Consider the following 13,904-nt stretch of genomic DNA (forward strand, 5'->3'; position numbering starts at 1 on the left):
ACAACTAGAAACTCCACAACTAGAAACTCCGCAACTAGAAACTCCACAACTAGAGACTCCACTAGAAACTCCACAACTAGAAACTCTGCAACTAGAAACTCCACAACTGGAAAACTCCGCAACTAGAAACTCGGCAACTAGAATCTCCACAACTAGAAACTCTGCGACTAGAAACTCCGCAACTACAAACTCCGCAACCTGAAACTCCGCAACTAGAAACTCCACAGCTAGAAACTCCACAACTTGAGACTTCGCAACTAGAAACTCGGCAACTAGAATCTCCACAACTAGAAACTCTGCAACTAGAAACTCCGCAACTAGAAACTCCACAGCTAGAAACTCTACAACTAGGAACTCCACAACTAGAAACTCCACACCTATTATTTCAACACCTTGAAACTCCACGACTAAACCTCCACAACTAAAACTTCACAGCTAGAAACTCCACAACTAGAAACTCCGCAACTAGACTCTCCCCAACTAGAAACTCCCCAACTAGAAACTCTGCAACTAGAAACTGCGCAACTAGAAACTCTGCAACTAGAAACTCCGTAACTAGAAACTCCACAGCTAGAAACCCCACAACTATAAACTTCACAACTAGAAGCTCAAGAACTAGAGACTGCACAACTGGAAACTCCACAACTAGAAAACTTCGCAGCTAGAAACTCTGCAACTAGATACTCCGCAACTAGAAACTCCATAGCTAGACACTCCACAACTTGAAACACCACAACTAGACACTCCACAACTACAAATTCCACAACTAGAAACTCGACAACTGGAAACTCCGCAACTACAAACTCCGCAACTAGAAACTTTACAGCTAGAAACTCCACAACTTGAGACTTCGCAACTAGAAACTCTGCTACAAGAAACTCCGCAACGAGAATCTCCACAGCTAGTAACTCCGCAACTAGAAACTCCACAACTTGAAACTCCGCCTCTAGAATCTCCACAACTTGAAAACTCAGCAACTAGAAACTCTGCAACCAGAAACTCCGCAACTAGAAACTCCACAGCTAGAAACTCCACAACTTTAAACACCACAACTAGATACTCAGCAACTACAAATTGCACAACTAGAAACTCCCCAACTAGAAACTCCGCAACTAGAAACTCCGCAGCTAGAAACTCCACAACTTGAGACTTCGCAGCTGGAAACTCGGCAACTAGTATCTCCACAACTAGAAACTCTGCGACTAGAAACTCCGCAACTACAAACTCCGCAACCTGAAACTCAACAACTAGAGACTGCACAACTAGAGACTCCGCAACTAGAAACTCCACAGCTAGAAACTCCGCAACTAGAAACTCCACAACTTGAAACTCCGCCACTAGAATCTCCACAACTAGAAAACTCCGCAACTAGAAACTCTGCAACTAGAAACTCCGCAACTAGAAACTCCACAGCTAGAAACTCCACAACTAGAAACTCCGCAACTAGAGACTCCACAACTAGAAACTCAACAACTAGAGACTCCACAACTAGAAACTCCACAACTACAAACCCCACAACTAGAAACTCCACAACTTGAAACTCCACAACTTGAGAGTTCGCAACTAGAAACTCCACAACTAGAAACTCCACAACTAGAGACTCCACAACTAGAAACTCCACAACTAGAAACTCCACAACTACGAACCTCACAACTAGAAACTCCACAACTAGAAACTCTGCAACTAGAAACTCCACAACTAGAAAACTCCGCAACTAGAAACTCTGCAACGAGAAACTCCGCAACTAGACACTTCACACCTAGAAACTCCACAACTTGAAACACCACAACTAGATACTCCACAACTACAAATTGCACAACTAGAAACTCCACAACCAGAAACTCCGAAACTAAAAACTCCGCAGCTAGAAGCTCCACAACTTGAGACTTCGCAACTAGAAACTCGGCAACTAGAATCTCCACATCTAGAAACTCTGCGACTAGAAACTCCGCAACTACAAACTCCGCAACCTGAAACTCCGCAACTAGAAACTCCACAGCTAGAAACTCCACAACTTGAGACTTCGCAACTAGAAACTCGGCAACTAGAATCTCCACAACTAGAAACTCTGCAACTAGAAACTCCGCAACTAGAAACTCCACAGCTAGAAACTCCACAACTAGAAACTCCACAACTAGAGACTCCACAACTAGAAACTCCGTAACTACAAACCGCACAACTAGAATTTCCACAACTAGAAACTCCACAACTTGAGAGTTCACAACTAGAAACTCCACAACTAGAGACTCCACCACTAGAATCTCCACCACTAGAAACTCCACAACTACGAACCTCACAACTAGAAATTCCACAACTAGAAACTCCACAGCCAGAAACTCCACAGCTAGAAACTCCACAACTTTAAACACCACAACTAGATACTCAGCAACTACAAATTGCACAACTAGAAACTCCACAACCAGGAACTCCGAAACTAGAAACTCCGCAGCTAGAAACTCCACAACTTGAGACTTCGCAACTATAAACTCGGCAACTAGAATCTCCACAAGTAGAAACTCTCCGACTAGAAACTCCGCAACTACAAACTCCGCAACCTGAAACTCCGCAACTAGAAACTCCGCAACTAGACTCTCCCCAACTAGAAACTCCCCAACTAGAAACTTTGCAACTAGAATTTCCGCAACTAGAAAGTCTGCAACTAGAAACTCTGTAACTAGAAACTCCACAACTAGAAACCCCACAACTATAAACTTCACAACTAGAAGCTCAACAACTAGAGACTGCACAACTAGAAACTCCACAACTAGAAAACTCCGCAACTAGAAACTCTGCAACTAGATACTCCGCAACTAGAAACTCCATAGATAGAAACTCCACTACTAGAGACTCCACAACTAGAAATTCCACAACTAGAAACTCCACAGCCAGAAACTCCACAACTAGAAACTCCACAACTAGAAACTCCACAGCCATAAACTCCACAACTAGAAACTCCACATCTAGAAACTCCGCAACAACAAACTCCACAACTAGAAACTCCACAACTAGAAATTTCACTACTAGAGACTCAACAACTAGAGACTCCTAAACTAAAAGCTCCACAACTAGAAACATTACAACTAGAAACTCCGCAACTAGAAACCCGACAACTAGAAACTCAACAACTAGAAACTCCACACCTATTATTTCTACACCTTGAAACTTCACAACTAAAACTCGACAACTAAAACTTCACAACTACAAACTTCACAACTAGAAACTCCAAAACTAGAAACTCCGCAACTAGAAACTCCCCCACTAGAAACTCCACAACTAGAAACCCTGCAGCTAGAAACTCCACAACTTGAGAGTTCGCAACTAGAAACTCCACAACTAGAAACTCCACAACTAGAGACTCCGCAACTAGAAACTCCACCACTAGAAACTCCACAACCACAAACCTCACAACTAGAAATTCCATAACTGGAAACTCCACAGCTAGAAAGTCCACAACTAGAAACTCTGCAACTAGAAACTCCGCAACTAGAAACTCCACAGCTAGAAAATCCACCACTAGAAACTCCAAAACTAGCAACTCAACAACTACAGACTCCGCAACTAGCAAACTCCTCAACTAGAAACTCCCAACTAGACACTCCGCAACTAGGAACTCTACAACTTCAAAATCCACAACTAGAAACTCCACACTTTGAAACTCCACAACTAGATACTCCACAACTACAAACTCCACAACTAGAAACTCCCCAACTAAAACTCCACAACTTGAAACTCCGCAAATTGAAACTCCGAAACTAGAAACTCCACAACTAGAAAACTCCGCAACGTGAAACTTTGCAACTAGAAACTCCGCAATTAGAAACTCCACAGCTAGAAACTTCACTACTTGAAACACCACAACTAGATACTCCACAACTACGAATTCCACAACTTGAAACTCCACAACTAGAAACTCCACAACAAGAAGCTCCGCAACTAAAATTTCCACAGCTAGAAACTCCACAACTTGAGACTTCGCGACTAGAAACTCAGCAACTAGAAACTCAACAACTATAAACTCAACCACTAGAAACTCCACAACTAGGAACTCTACAACTTCAAAATCCACAACTAAAAACTCTTCAACTTGAAACTCCACATCTAGATACTCCACAACTACAAACTCCACAACTAGAAACTCCACAACCTTAAACTCCGCAACCAGAAACTCCGCAACTAAAACTCCACAACTAGAAACTCCACAAGTAGAAACTCCACAACTAGAAACTCTGCAACTAGAAACTCCGCAATTAGAAACTCCACAGCTAGAAACTTCACTACTTGAAACACCATCACTAGATACTCCACAACTACGAATTCCACAACTACAAATTCCGCAACTAGAAACTCCACAACTGTAAACTCCGCAACTAGAAACTCCACAGCTAAAAACTCCACAACTTGAGACTTCGCGACTAGAAACTCAGCAACTAGAAACTCAACAACTATAAACTCCACCACTAGAAACTCCACAACCTGAAACTCTGCAACCAGAACTTCGCAACTAAAAACTCCACAACTAGAAACTCCACAAGTATAAACTCCACAACTAGTAACTCCGCAACTAGAAACTCCACAACTAGACACTCCCAACTAGACACTCCGCAACTAAGAACTCTACAACCTCAAAATCCACAACTAGAAACTGCACAATTTGAAACTCCACAACTAGATACTCCACAACTACAAACTCCACAACTAGAAACTCCCCAACTAGAAACTCCACAACTTGAAACTCCGCAAATAGAAACTCCGAAACTAGAAGCTCCGCAACTAGAATTTCCACAGCTAGAAACTCCACAACTTGAGACTTCGCAACTAGATACTCCGCAACTAGAAACTCCACAGCTAGAAACTCCACAACTTGAAACACCCTAACTAGATACTCCACAACTACAAATTCCACAACTAGAAACTCCACAACTAGAAACTCCACAACTAGAAACTCCACAAGTATAAACTCCACAACTAGTAACTCCGCAACTAGAAACTCCACAACTAGACACTCCCAACTAGACACTCCGCAACTGGGAACTCTACAACTTCAAAATCCACAACTAGAAACTCCACAATTTGAAACTCCACAACTAGATACTCCACAACTACAAACTCCACAACTAGAAACTCCCCAACTAGAAACTCCACAGCTAGTAACTCCGCTACTTGATACGTCGCAACAAGAAACTCGGCAACTAGAATCTCCGCAACTAGAAACTCTGCAACTAGAAACTCCGCAACTACAAACTCCGCAACCAGAAACTCCACAGCTAGAAACTCCACAACTTGAGACTTCGCAAATAAAAACTCGTCAACTAGTAACTCAACAACTAGAAACTCCACAGCTAGAAACTCCACAACTAGAAAATCCGCAACTTGAGAGTTCGCAACTAGAAACTCCACAACTAGACACTCCACACCTATAAATTTCTCAACTTGACACTCCACAACTAAAAGTCCACTACTAGAAACTCCACAACTAGAAACTCCCCAACTAGAAACTCCCCAACTAGAAACTCCACAACTAGAAACTCTGCAACTAGAAACTCCGCAACTAGAAACTCCACAGCTAGAAACCCCTCAACTATAAACTTCACAACTAGAAACTCAACAACTAGAGACTGCACAACTAGAGACTCCGCAACTAGAAACTCCGCAGCTAGAAACTCCACAACTAGAAAATCCACAACTAGAAACTTCACAACTAGAAACTCCCCAACAAGAAACTCCACAACTAGAAACTCCACAACTAGAAACTCCACAACTAGGGACTGCACAACTAGAGACTTTGCATTTAGAAACTTCTCAGATAGAAACTACACAACTAGAAACTCCTCGACTAGAGATTCCATAAGTAGAAACTCCACAGCTAGAATTTCCCTCAACTAGAAACCCCACAACTAGAAACTCCACAACTAGGAACTGTGCAAATAGAAAGTCTACAACTAGAAACTCGAAAACTAAAAACTCCAACTAGAAACTCTACAACTAGAAACTTCACAACTAGAAACTCCGCAACTTGAAACTCTGCCACTAGAAACTCCGCAACTAGAAACTCCACAGCTAGAAACTCCACAACTTGAAACACCACAACTAGATACTCCACAACTACAAATTCCACAACTAGAAACTCCACAACTAGAAACTCCACAACTTGATACGTCGCAACAAGAAACTCGGCAACTAGAATCTCCGCAACTAGAAACTCTGCAACTAGAAACTCCGCAACTACAAACTCCGCAACCAGAAACTCCACAGCTAGAAACTCCACAACTTGAGACTTCGCAAATAAAAACTCGTCAACTAGTAACTCAACAACTAGAAACTCCACAGCTAGAAACTACACAACTAGAAAATCGGCAACTTGAGAGTTCGCAACTAGAAACTCCACAACTAGACACTCCACAACTAGAAACTCCGCAACTAAAACCCGACAACTAGAAACTCAACAACTAGAAACTCCACACCTATAAATTTCTCAACTTGACACTCCACAACTAAAAGTCCACTACTAGAAACTCCACAACTAGAAACTCCCCAACTAGAAACTCCCCAACTAGAAACTCCACAACTAGAAACTCTGCAACTAGAAACTCCGCAACTAGAAACTCCACAGCTAGAAACCCCTCAACTATAAACTTCACAACTAGAAACTCAACAACTAGAGACTGCACAACTAGAGACTCCGCAACTAGAAACTCCGCAGCTAGAAACTCCGCAACTAGAAAATCCACAACTAGAAACTTCACAACTAGAAACTCCCCAACAAGAAACTCCACAACTAGAAACTCCAAAACTAGAAACTCCACAACTAGAGACTGCACAACTAGAGACTTTGCATTTAGAAACTTCTCAGATAGAAACTACACAACTAGAAACTCCTCGACTAGAGATTCCATAAGTAGAAACTCCACAGCTAGAATTTCCCTCAACTAGAAACCCCACAACTAGAAACTCCACAACTACGAACTCTGCAAATAGAAAGTCTACAACTAGAAACTCGAAAACTAAAAACTCCAACTAGAAACTCTACAACTAGAAACTTCACAACTAGAAACTCCACAAATAGACACTCTACAACTAGAAACTCCACAACTAGAGACTCCACAAATAGGAACTCCAAAATTGAGACTCCACAACTAGAAACTACACAGATTGAAATTCCAACACTAGAAACTCCACAACTGCAAACTCCGCAACTAGAAACTCTGCAACTAGAAACTTTACAGCTAGAAACTCTACAACTTGAGACTTCGCAAATAGAAACTCGTCAACTGGAAACTCAACCACTAGAAACTCCGCAGCTAGAAACTCCACAACTAGAAATTCCACAACTTGAAACCCAACAAATAGATACTCCACAACTACCAATTCCGCAACTAGAAACTCCCCAACTAGAAACTCCACAGCTAGAAAATCCACCACTAGAAACTCCAAAACTAGCAACTCCACAACTACAGACTCCGCAACTAGAAAACTCCTCAACTAGAAACTCCCAACTAGACACTCCGCAACTAGGAACTCTACAACTTCAAAATCCACAACTAGAAACTCCACAATTTGAAACTCCACAACTAGATACTCCACAACTACAAACTCCACAACTAGAAACTCCCCAACTAAAACTCCACAACTTCAAACTCCGCAAATTGAAACTCCGAAACTAGAAACTCCACAACTAGAAAACTCCGCAACGTGAAACTTTGCAACTAGAAACTCCGCAATTAGAAACTCCACAGCTAGAAACTTCACTACTTGAAACACCACAACTAGATACTCCACAACTACGAATTCCACAACTTGAAACTCCACAACTAGAAACTCCACAACAAGAAGCTCCGCAACTAAAATTTCCACAGCTAGAAACTCCACAACTTGAGACTTCGCGACTAGAAACTCAGCAACTAGAAACTCAACAACTATAAACTCAACCACTAGAAACTCCACAACTAGGAACTCTACAACTTCAAAATCCACAACTAAAAACTCTTCAACTTGAAACTCCACATCTAGATACTCCACAACTACAAACTCCACAACTAGAAACTCCACAACCTGAAACTCCGCAACCAGAAACTCCGCAACTAAAACTCCACAACTAGAAACTCCACAAGTAGAAACTCCACAACTAGAAACTCTGCAACTAGAAACTCCGCAATTAGAAACTCCACAGCTAGAAACTTCACTACTTGAAACACCATCACTAGATACTCCACAACTACGAATTTCACAACTACAAATTCCGCAACTAGAAACTCCACAACTGGAAACTCCGCAACTAGAAACTCCACAGCTAAAAACTCCACAACTTGAGACTTCGCGACTAGAAACTCAGCAACTAGAAACTCAACAACTATAAACTCCACCACTAGAAACTCCACAACCTGAAACTCTGCAACCAGAAACTTCGCAACTAAAAACTCCACAACTAGAAACTCCACAAGTATAAACTCCACAACTAGTAAGTCCGCAACTAGAAACTCCACAACTAGACACTCCCAACTAGACACTCCGCAACTAGGAACTCTACAACCTCAAAATCCACAACTAGAAACTGCACAATTTGAAACTCCACAACTAGATACTCCACAACTACAAACTCCACAACTAGAAACTCCCCAACTAGAAACTCCACAACTTGAAACTCCGCAAATAGAAACTCCGAAACTAGAAGCTCCGCAACTAGAATTTCCACAGCTAGAAACTCCACAACTTGAGACTTCGCAACTAGATACTCCGCAACTAGAAACTCCACAACTAGAAATTCCACAACTTGAAACCCAACAAATAGATACTCCACAACTACCAATTCCGCAACTAGAAACTCCGCAACTAGAAACTCCACAGCTAGAAAATCCACCACTAGAAACTCCAAAACTAGCAACTCCACAACTACAGACTCCGCAACTAGAAAACTCCTCAACTAGAAACTCCCAACTAGACACTCCGCAACTAGGAACTCTACAACTTCAAAATCCACAACTAGAAACTCCACAATTTGAAACTCCACAACTAGATACTCCACAACTACAAACTCCACAACTAGAAACTCCCCAACTAAAACTCCACAACTTGAAACTCCGCAAATTGAAACTCCGAAACTAGAAACTCCACAACTAGAAAACTCCGCAACGTGAAACTTTGCAACTAGAAACTCCGCAATTAGAAACTCCACAGCTAGAAACTTCACTACTTGAAACACCACAACTAGATACTCCACAACTACGAATTCCACAACTTGAAACTCCACAACTAGAAACTCCACAACCAGAAACTCCACAGCTAGAAACTCCACAACTTGAGACTTCGCAAATAAAAACTCGTCAACTAGTAACTCAACAACTAGAAACTCCACAGCTAGAAACTACACAACTAGAAAATCGGCAACTTGAGAGTTCGCAACTAGAAACTCCACAACTAGACACTCCACAACTAGAAACTCCGCAACTAAAACCCGACAACTAGAAACTCAACAACTAGAAACTCCACACCTATAAATTTCTCAACTTGACACTCCACAACTAAAAGTCCACTACTAGAAACTCCACAACTAGAAACTCCCCAACTAGAAACTCCCCAACTAGAAACTCCACAACTAGAAACTCTGCAACTAGAAACTCCGCAACTAGAAACTCCACAGCTAGAAACCCCTATACTATAAACTTCACAACTAGAAACTCAACAACTAGAGACTGCACAACTAGAGACTCCGCAACTAGAAACTCCGCAGCTAGAAAATCCACAACTAGAAGCTTCACAACTAGAAACTCCCCAACAAGAAACTCCACAACTAGAAACTCCAAAACTAGAAACTCCACAACTAGAGACTGCACAACTAGAGACTTTGCATTTAGAAACTTCTCAGATAGAAACTACACAACTAGAAACTCCTCGACTAGAGATTCCATAAGTAGAAACTCCACAGCTAGAATTTCCCTCAACTAGAAACCCCACAACTAGAAACTCCCAACTAGACACTCCGCAACTAGGAACTCTACAACTTCAAAATCCACAACTAGAAACTCCACAATTTGAAACTCCACAACTAGATACTCCACAACTACAAACTCCACAACTAGAAACTCCCCAACTAAAACTCCACAACTTGAAACTCCGCAAATTGAAACTCCGAAACTAGAAACTCCACAACTAGAAAACTCCGCAACGTGAAACTTTGCAACTAGAAACTCCGCAATTAGAAACTCCACAGCTAGAAACTTCACTACTTGAAACACCACAACTAGATACTCCACAACTACGAATTCCACAACTTGAAACTCCACAACTAGAAACTCCACAACCAGAAACTCCACAGCTAGAAACTCCACAACTTGAGACTTCGCAAATAAAAACTCGTCAACTAGTAACTCAACAACTAGAAACTCCACAGCTAGAAACTACACAACTAGAAAATCGGCAACTTGAGAGTTCGCAACTAGAAACTCCACAACTAGACACTCCACAACTAGAAACTCCGCAACTAAAACCCGACAACTAGAAACTCAACAACTAGAAACTCCACACCTATAAATTTCTCAACTTGACACTCCACAACTAAAAGTCCACTACTAGAAACTCCACAACTAGAAACTCCCCAACTAGAAACTCCCCAACTAGAAACTCCACAACTAGAAACTCTGCAACTAGAAACTCCGCAACTAGAAACTCCACAGCTAGAAACCCCTATACTATAAACTTCACAACTAGAAACTCAACAACTAGAGACTGCACAACTAGAGACTCCGCAACTAGAAACTCCGCAGCTAGAAAATCCACAACTAGAAGCTTCACAACTAGAAACTCCCCAACAAGAAACTCCACAACTAGAAACTCCAAAACTAGAAACTCCACAACTAGAGACTGCACAACTAGAGACTTTGCATTTAGAAACTTCTCAGATAGAAACTACACAACTAGAAACTCCTCGACTAGAGATTCCATAAGTAGAAACTCCACAGCTAGAATTTCCCTCAACTAGAAACCCCACAACTAGAAACTCCACAACTACGAACTCTGCAAATAGAAAGTCTACAACTAGAAACTCGAAAACTAAAAACTCCAACTAGAAACTCTACAACTAGAAACTTCACAACTAGAAACTCCACAAATAGACACTCTACAACTAGAAACTCCACAACTAGAGACTCCACAAATAGGAACTCCAAAATTGAGACTCCACAACTAGAAACTACACAGATTGAAATTCCAACACTAGAAACTCCACAACTGGAAACTCCGCAACTAGAAACTCTGCAACTAGAAACTTTACAGCTAGAAACTCCACAACTTGAGACTTCGCAAATAGAAACCCGTCAACTGGAAACTCAACCACTAGAAACTCCGCAGCTAGAAACTCCACAACTAGAAATTCCACAACTTGAAACCCAACAAATAGATACTCCACAACTACCAATTCCGCAACTAGAAACTCCACAACTAGAAACTCCGCAACTAGAAACTCCCCACTAGAAACCCCACAACTAGAATCTCTGCAACTAGAAACTCCGCAAGTAGAAACTCTGCAACTAGAAACTCCGCAACTAGAAACTCCGCAGCTAGAAACCCCACAACTATAAACTTCACAACTAGCAACTCAACAACTAGACACTGCACAACTAGAGACTCCGCCGCTAGAAACTCTACAGCTAGTAACTCCGCAACTAGAAACTCCACAACTTGAAACTCTGCCACTAGAAGCTCCAGAACTAGAAAACTCCGCAACTACAAACTCTGTAACTAGAAACTTCACAACTGGAAACTCCACAGCTAGAAACTCCACAACTTGAAACACCACAACTAGATACTCCACAACTACAAACTCCACAACTAGAAACTCCACAACTAGAAACTCCACAACTAGAAACTCAACAAGTATAAACTCCACAACTAGTAACTCCGCAACTAGAAACTCCACAACTAGACACTCCCAACTAGACACTCCGCAACTAGGAACTCTACAACTTCAAAATCCACAACTAGAAACTCCACAATTTGAAACTCCACAACTAGATACTCCACAACTACAAACTCCACAACTAGAAACTCCCCAACTAGAAACTCCACAGCTAGTAACTCCGCAACTTGATACGTCGCAACAAGAAACTCGGCAACTAGAATCTCCGCAACTAGAAACTCTGCAACTAGAAACTCCGCAACTACAAACTCCGCAACCAGAAACTCCACAGCTAGAAACTCCACAACTTGAGACTTCGCAAATAAAAACTCGTCAACTAGTAACTCAACAACTAGAAACTCCACAGCTAAAAACTCCACAACTAGAAAATCCGCAACTTGAGAGTTCGCAACTAGAAACTCCACAACTAGACACTCCACAACTAGAAACTCCGCAACTAAAACCCGACAACTAGAAACTCAACAACTAGAAACTCCACACCTATAAATTTCTCAACTTGACACTCCACAACTAAAAGTCCACTACTAGAAACTCCACAACTAGAAACTCCCCAACTAGAAACTCCCCAACTAGAAACTCCACAACTAGAAACTCTGCAACTAGAAACTCCACAACTAGAAACTCCACAGCTAGAAACCCCTCAACTATAAACTTCACAACTAGAAACTCAACAACTAGAGACTGCACAACTAGAGACTCCGCAACTAGAAACTCCGCAGCTAGAAACTCCGCAACTAGAAAATCCACAACTAGAAGCTTCACAACTAGAAACTCCCCAACAAGAAACTCCACAACTAGAAACTCCAAAACTAGAAACTCCACAACTAGAGACTGCACAACTAGAGACTTTGCATTTAGAAACTTCTCAGATAGAAACTACACAACTAGAAACTCCTCGACTAGAGATTCCATAAGTAGAAACTCCACAGCTAGAATTTCCCTCAACTAGAAACCCCACAACTAGAAACTCCACAACTACGAACTCTGCAGATAGAAAGTCTACAACTAGAAACTCGAAAACTAAAAACTCCAACTAGAAACTCTACAACTAGAAACTTCACAACTAGAAACTCCACAAATAGACACTCTACAACTAGAAACTCCACAACTAGAGACTCCACAAATAGGAACTCCAAAATTGAGACTCCACAACTAGAAACTACACAGATTGAAATTCCAACACTAGAAACTCCACAACTGGAAACTCCGCAACTAGAAACTCTGCAACTAGAAACTTTACAGCTAGGAACTCCACAACTTGAGACTTCGCAAATAGAAACTCGTCAACTGGAAACTCAACCACTAGAAACTCCGCAGCTAGAAACTCCACAACTAGAAATTCCACAACTTGAAACCCAACAAATAGATACTCCACAACTACCAATTCCGCAACTAGAAACTCCACAACTAGAAACTCCGCAACTAGAAACTCCCCACTAGAAACCCCACAACTAGAATCTCTGCAACTAGAAACTCCGCAAGTAGAAACTCTGCAACTAGAAACTCCGCAACTAGAAACTCCGCAGCTAGAAACCCCACAACTATAAACTTCACAACTAGCAACTCAACAACTAGACACTGCACAACTAGAGACTCCGCCACTAGAAACTCTACAGCTAGTAACTCCGCAACTAGAAACTCCACAACTTGAAACTCTGCCACTAGAAGCTCCAGAACTAGAAAACTCCGCAACTACAAACTCTGTAACTAGAAACTTCACAACTGGAAACTCCACAGCTAGAAACTCCACAACTTGAAACACCACAACTAGATACTCCACAACTACAAACTCCACAACTAGAAACTCCACAACTAGAAACTCAACAAGTATAAACTCCACAACTAGTAACTCCGCAACTAGAAACTCCACAACTAGACACTCCCAACTAGACACTCCGCAACTAGGAACTCTACAACTTCAAAATCCACAACTAGAAACTCCACAATTTGAAACTCCACAACTAGATACTCCACAACTACAAACTCCACAACTAGA

This window comes from Rhipicephalus microplus, unplaced genomic scaffold, assembly GCF_043290135.1.
Source record: "Rhipicephalus microplus isolate Deutch F79 unplaced genomic scaffold, USDA_Rmic scaffold_12, whole genome shotgun sequence".
Taxonomy (NCBI): Eukaryota; Metazoa; Arthropoda; class Arachnida; order Ixodida; family Ixodidae; genus Rhipicephalus; species Rhipicephalus microplus.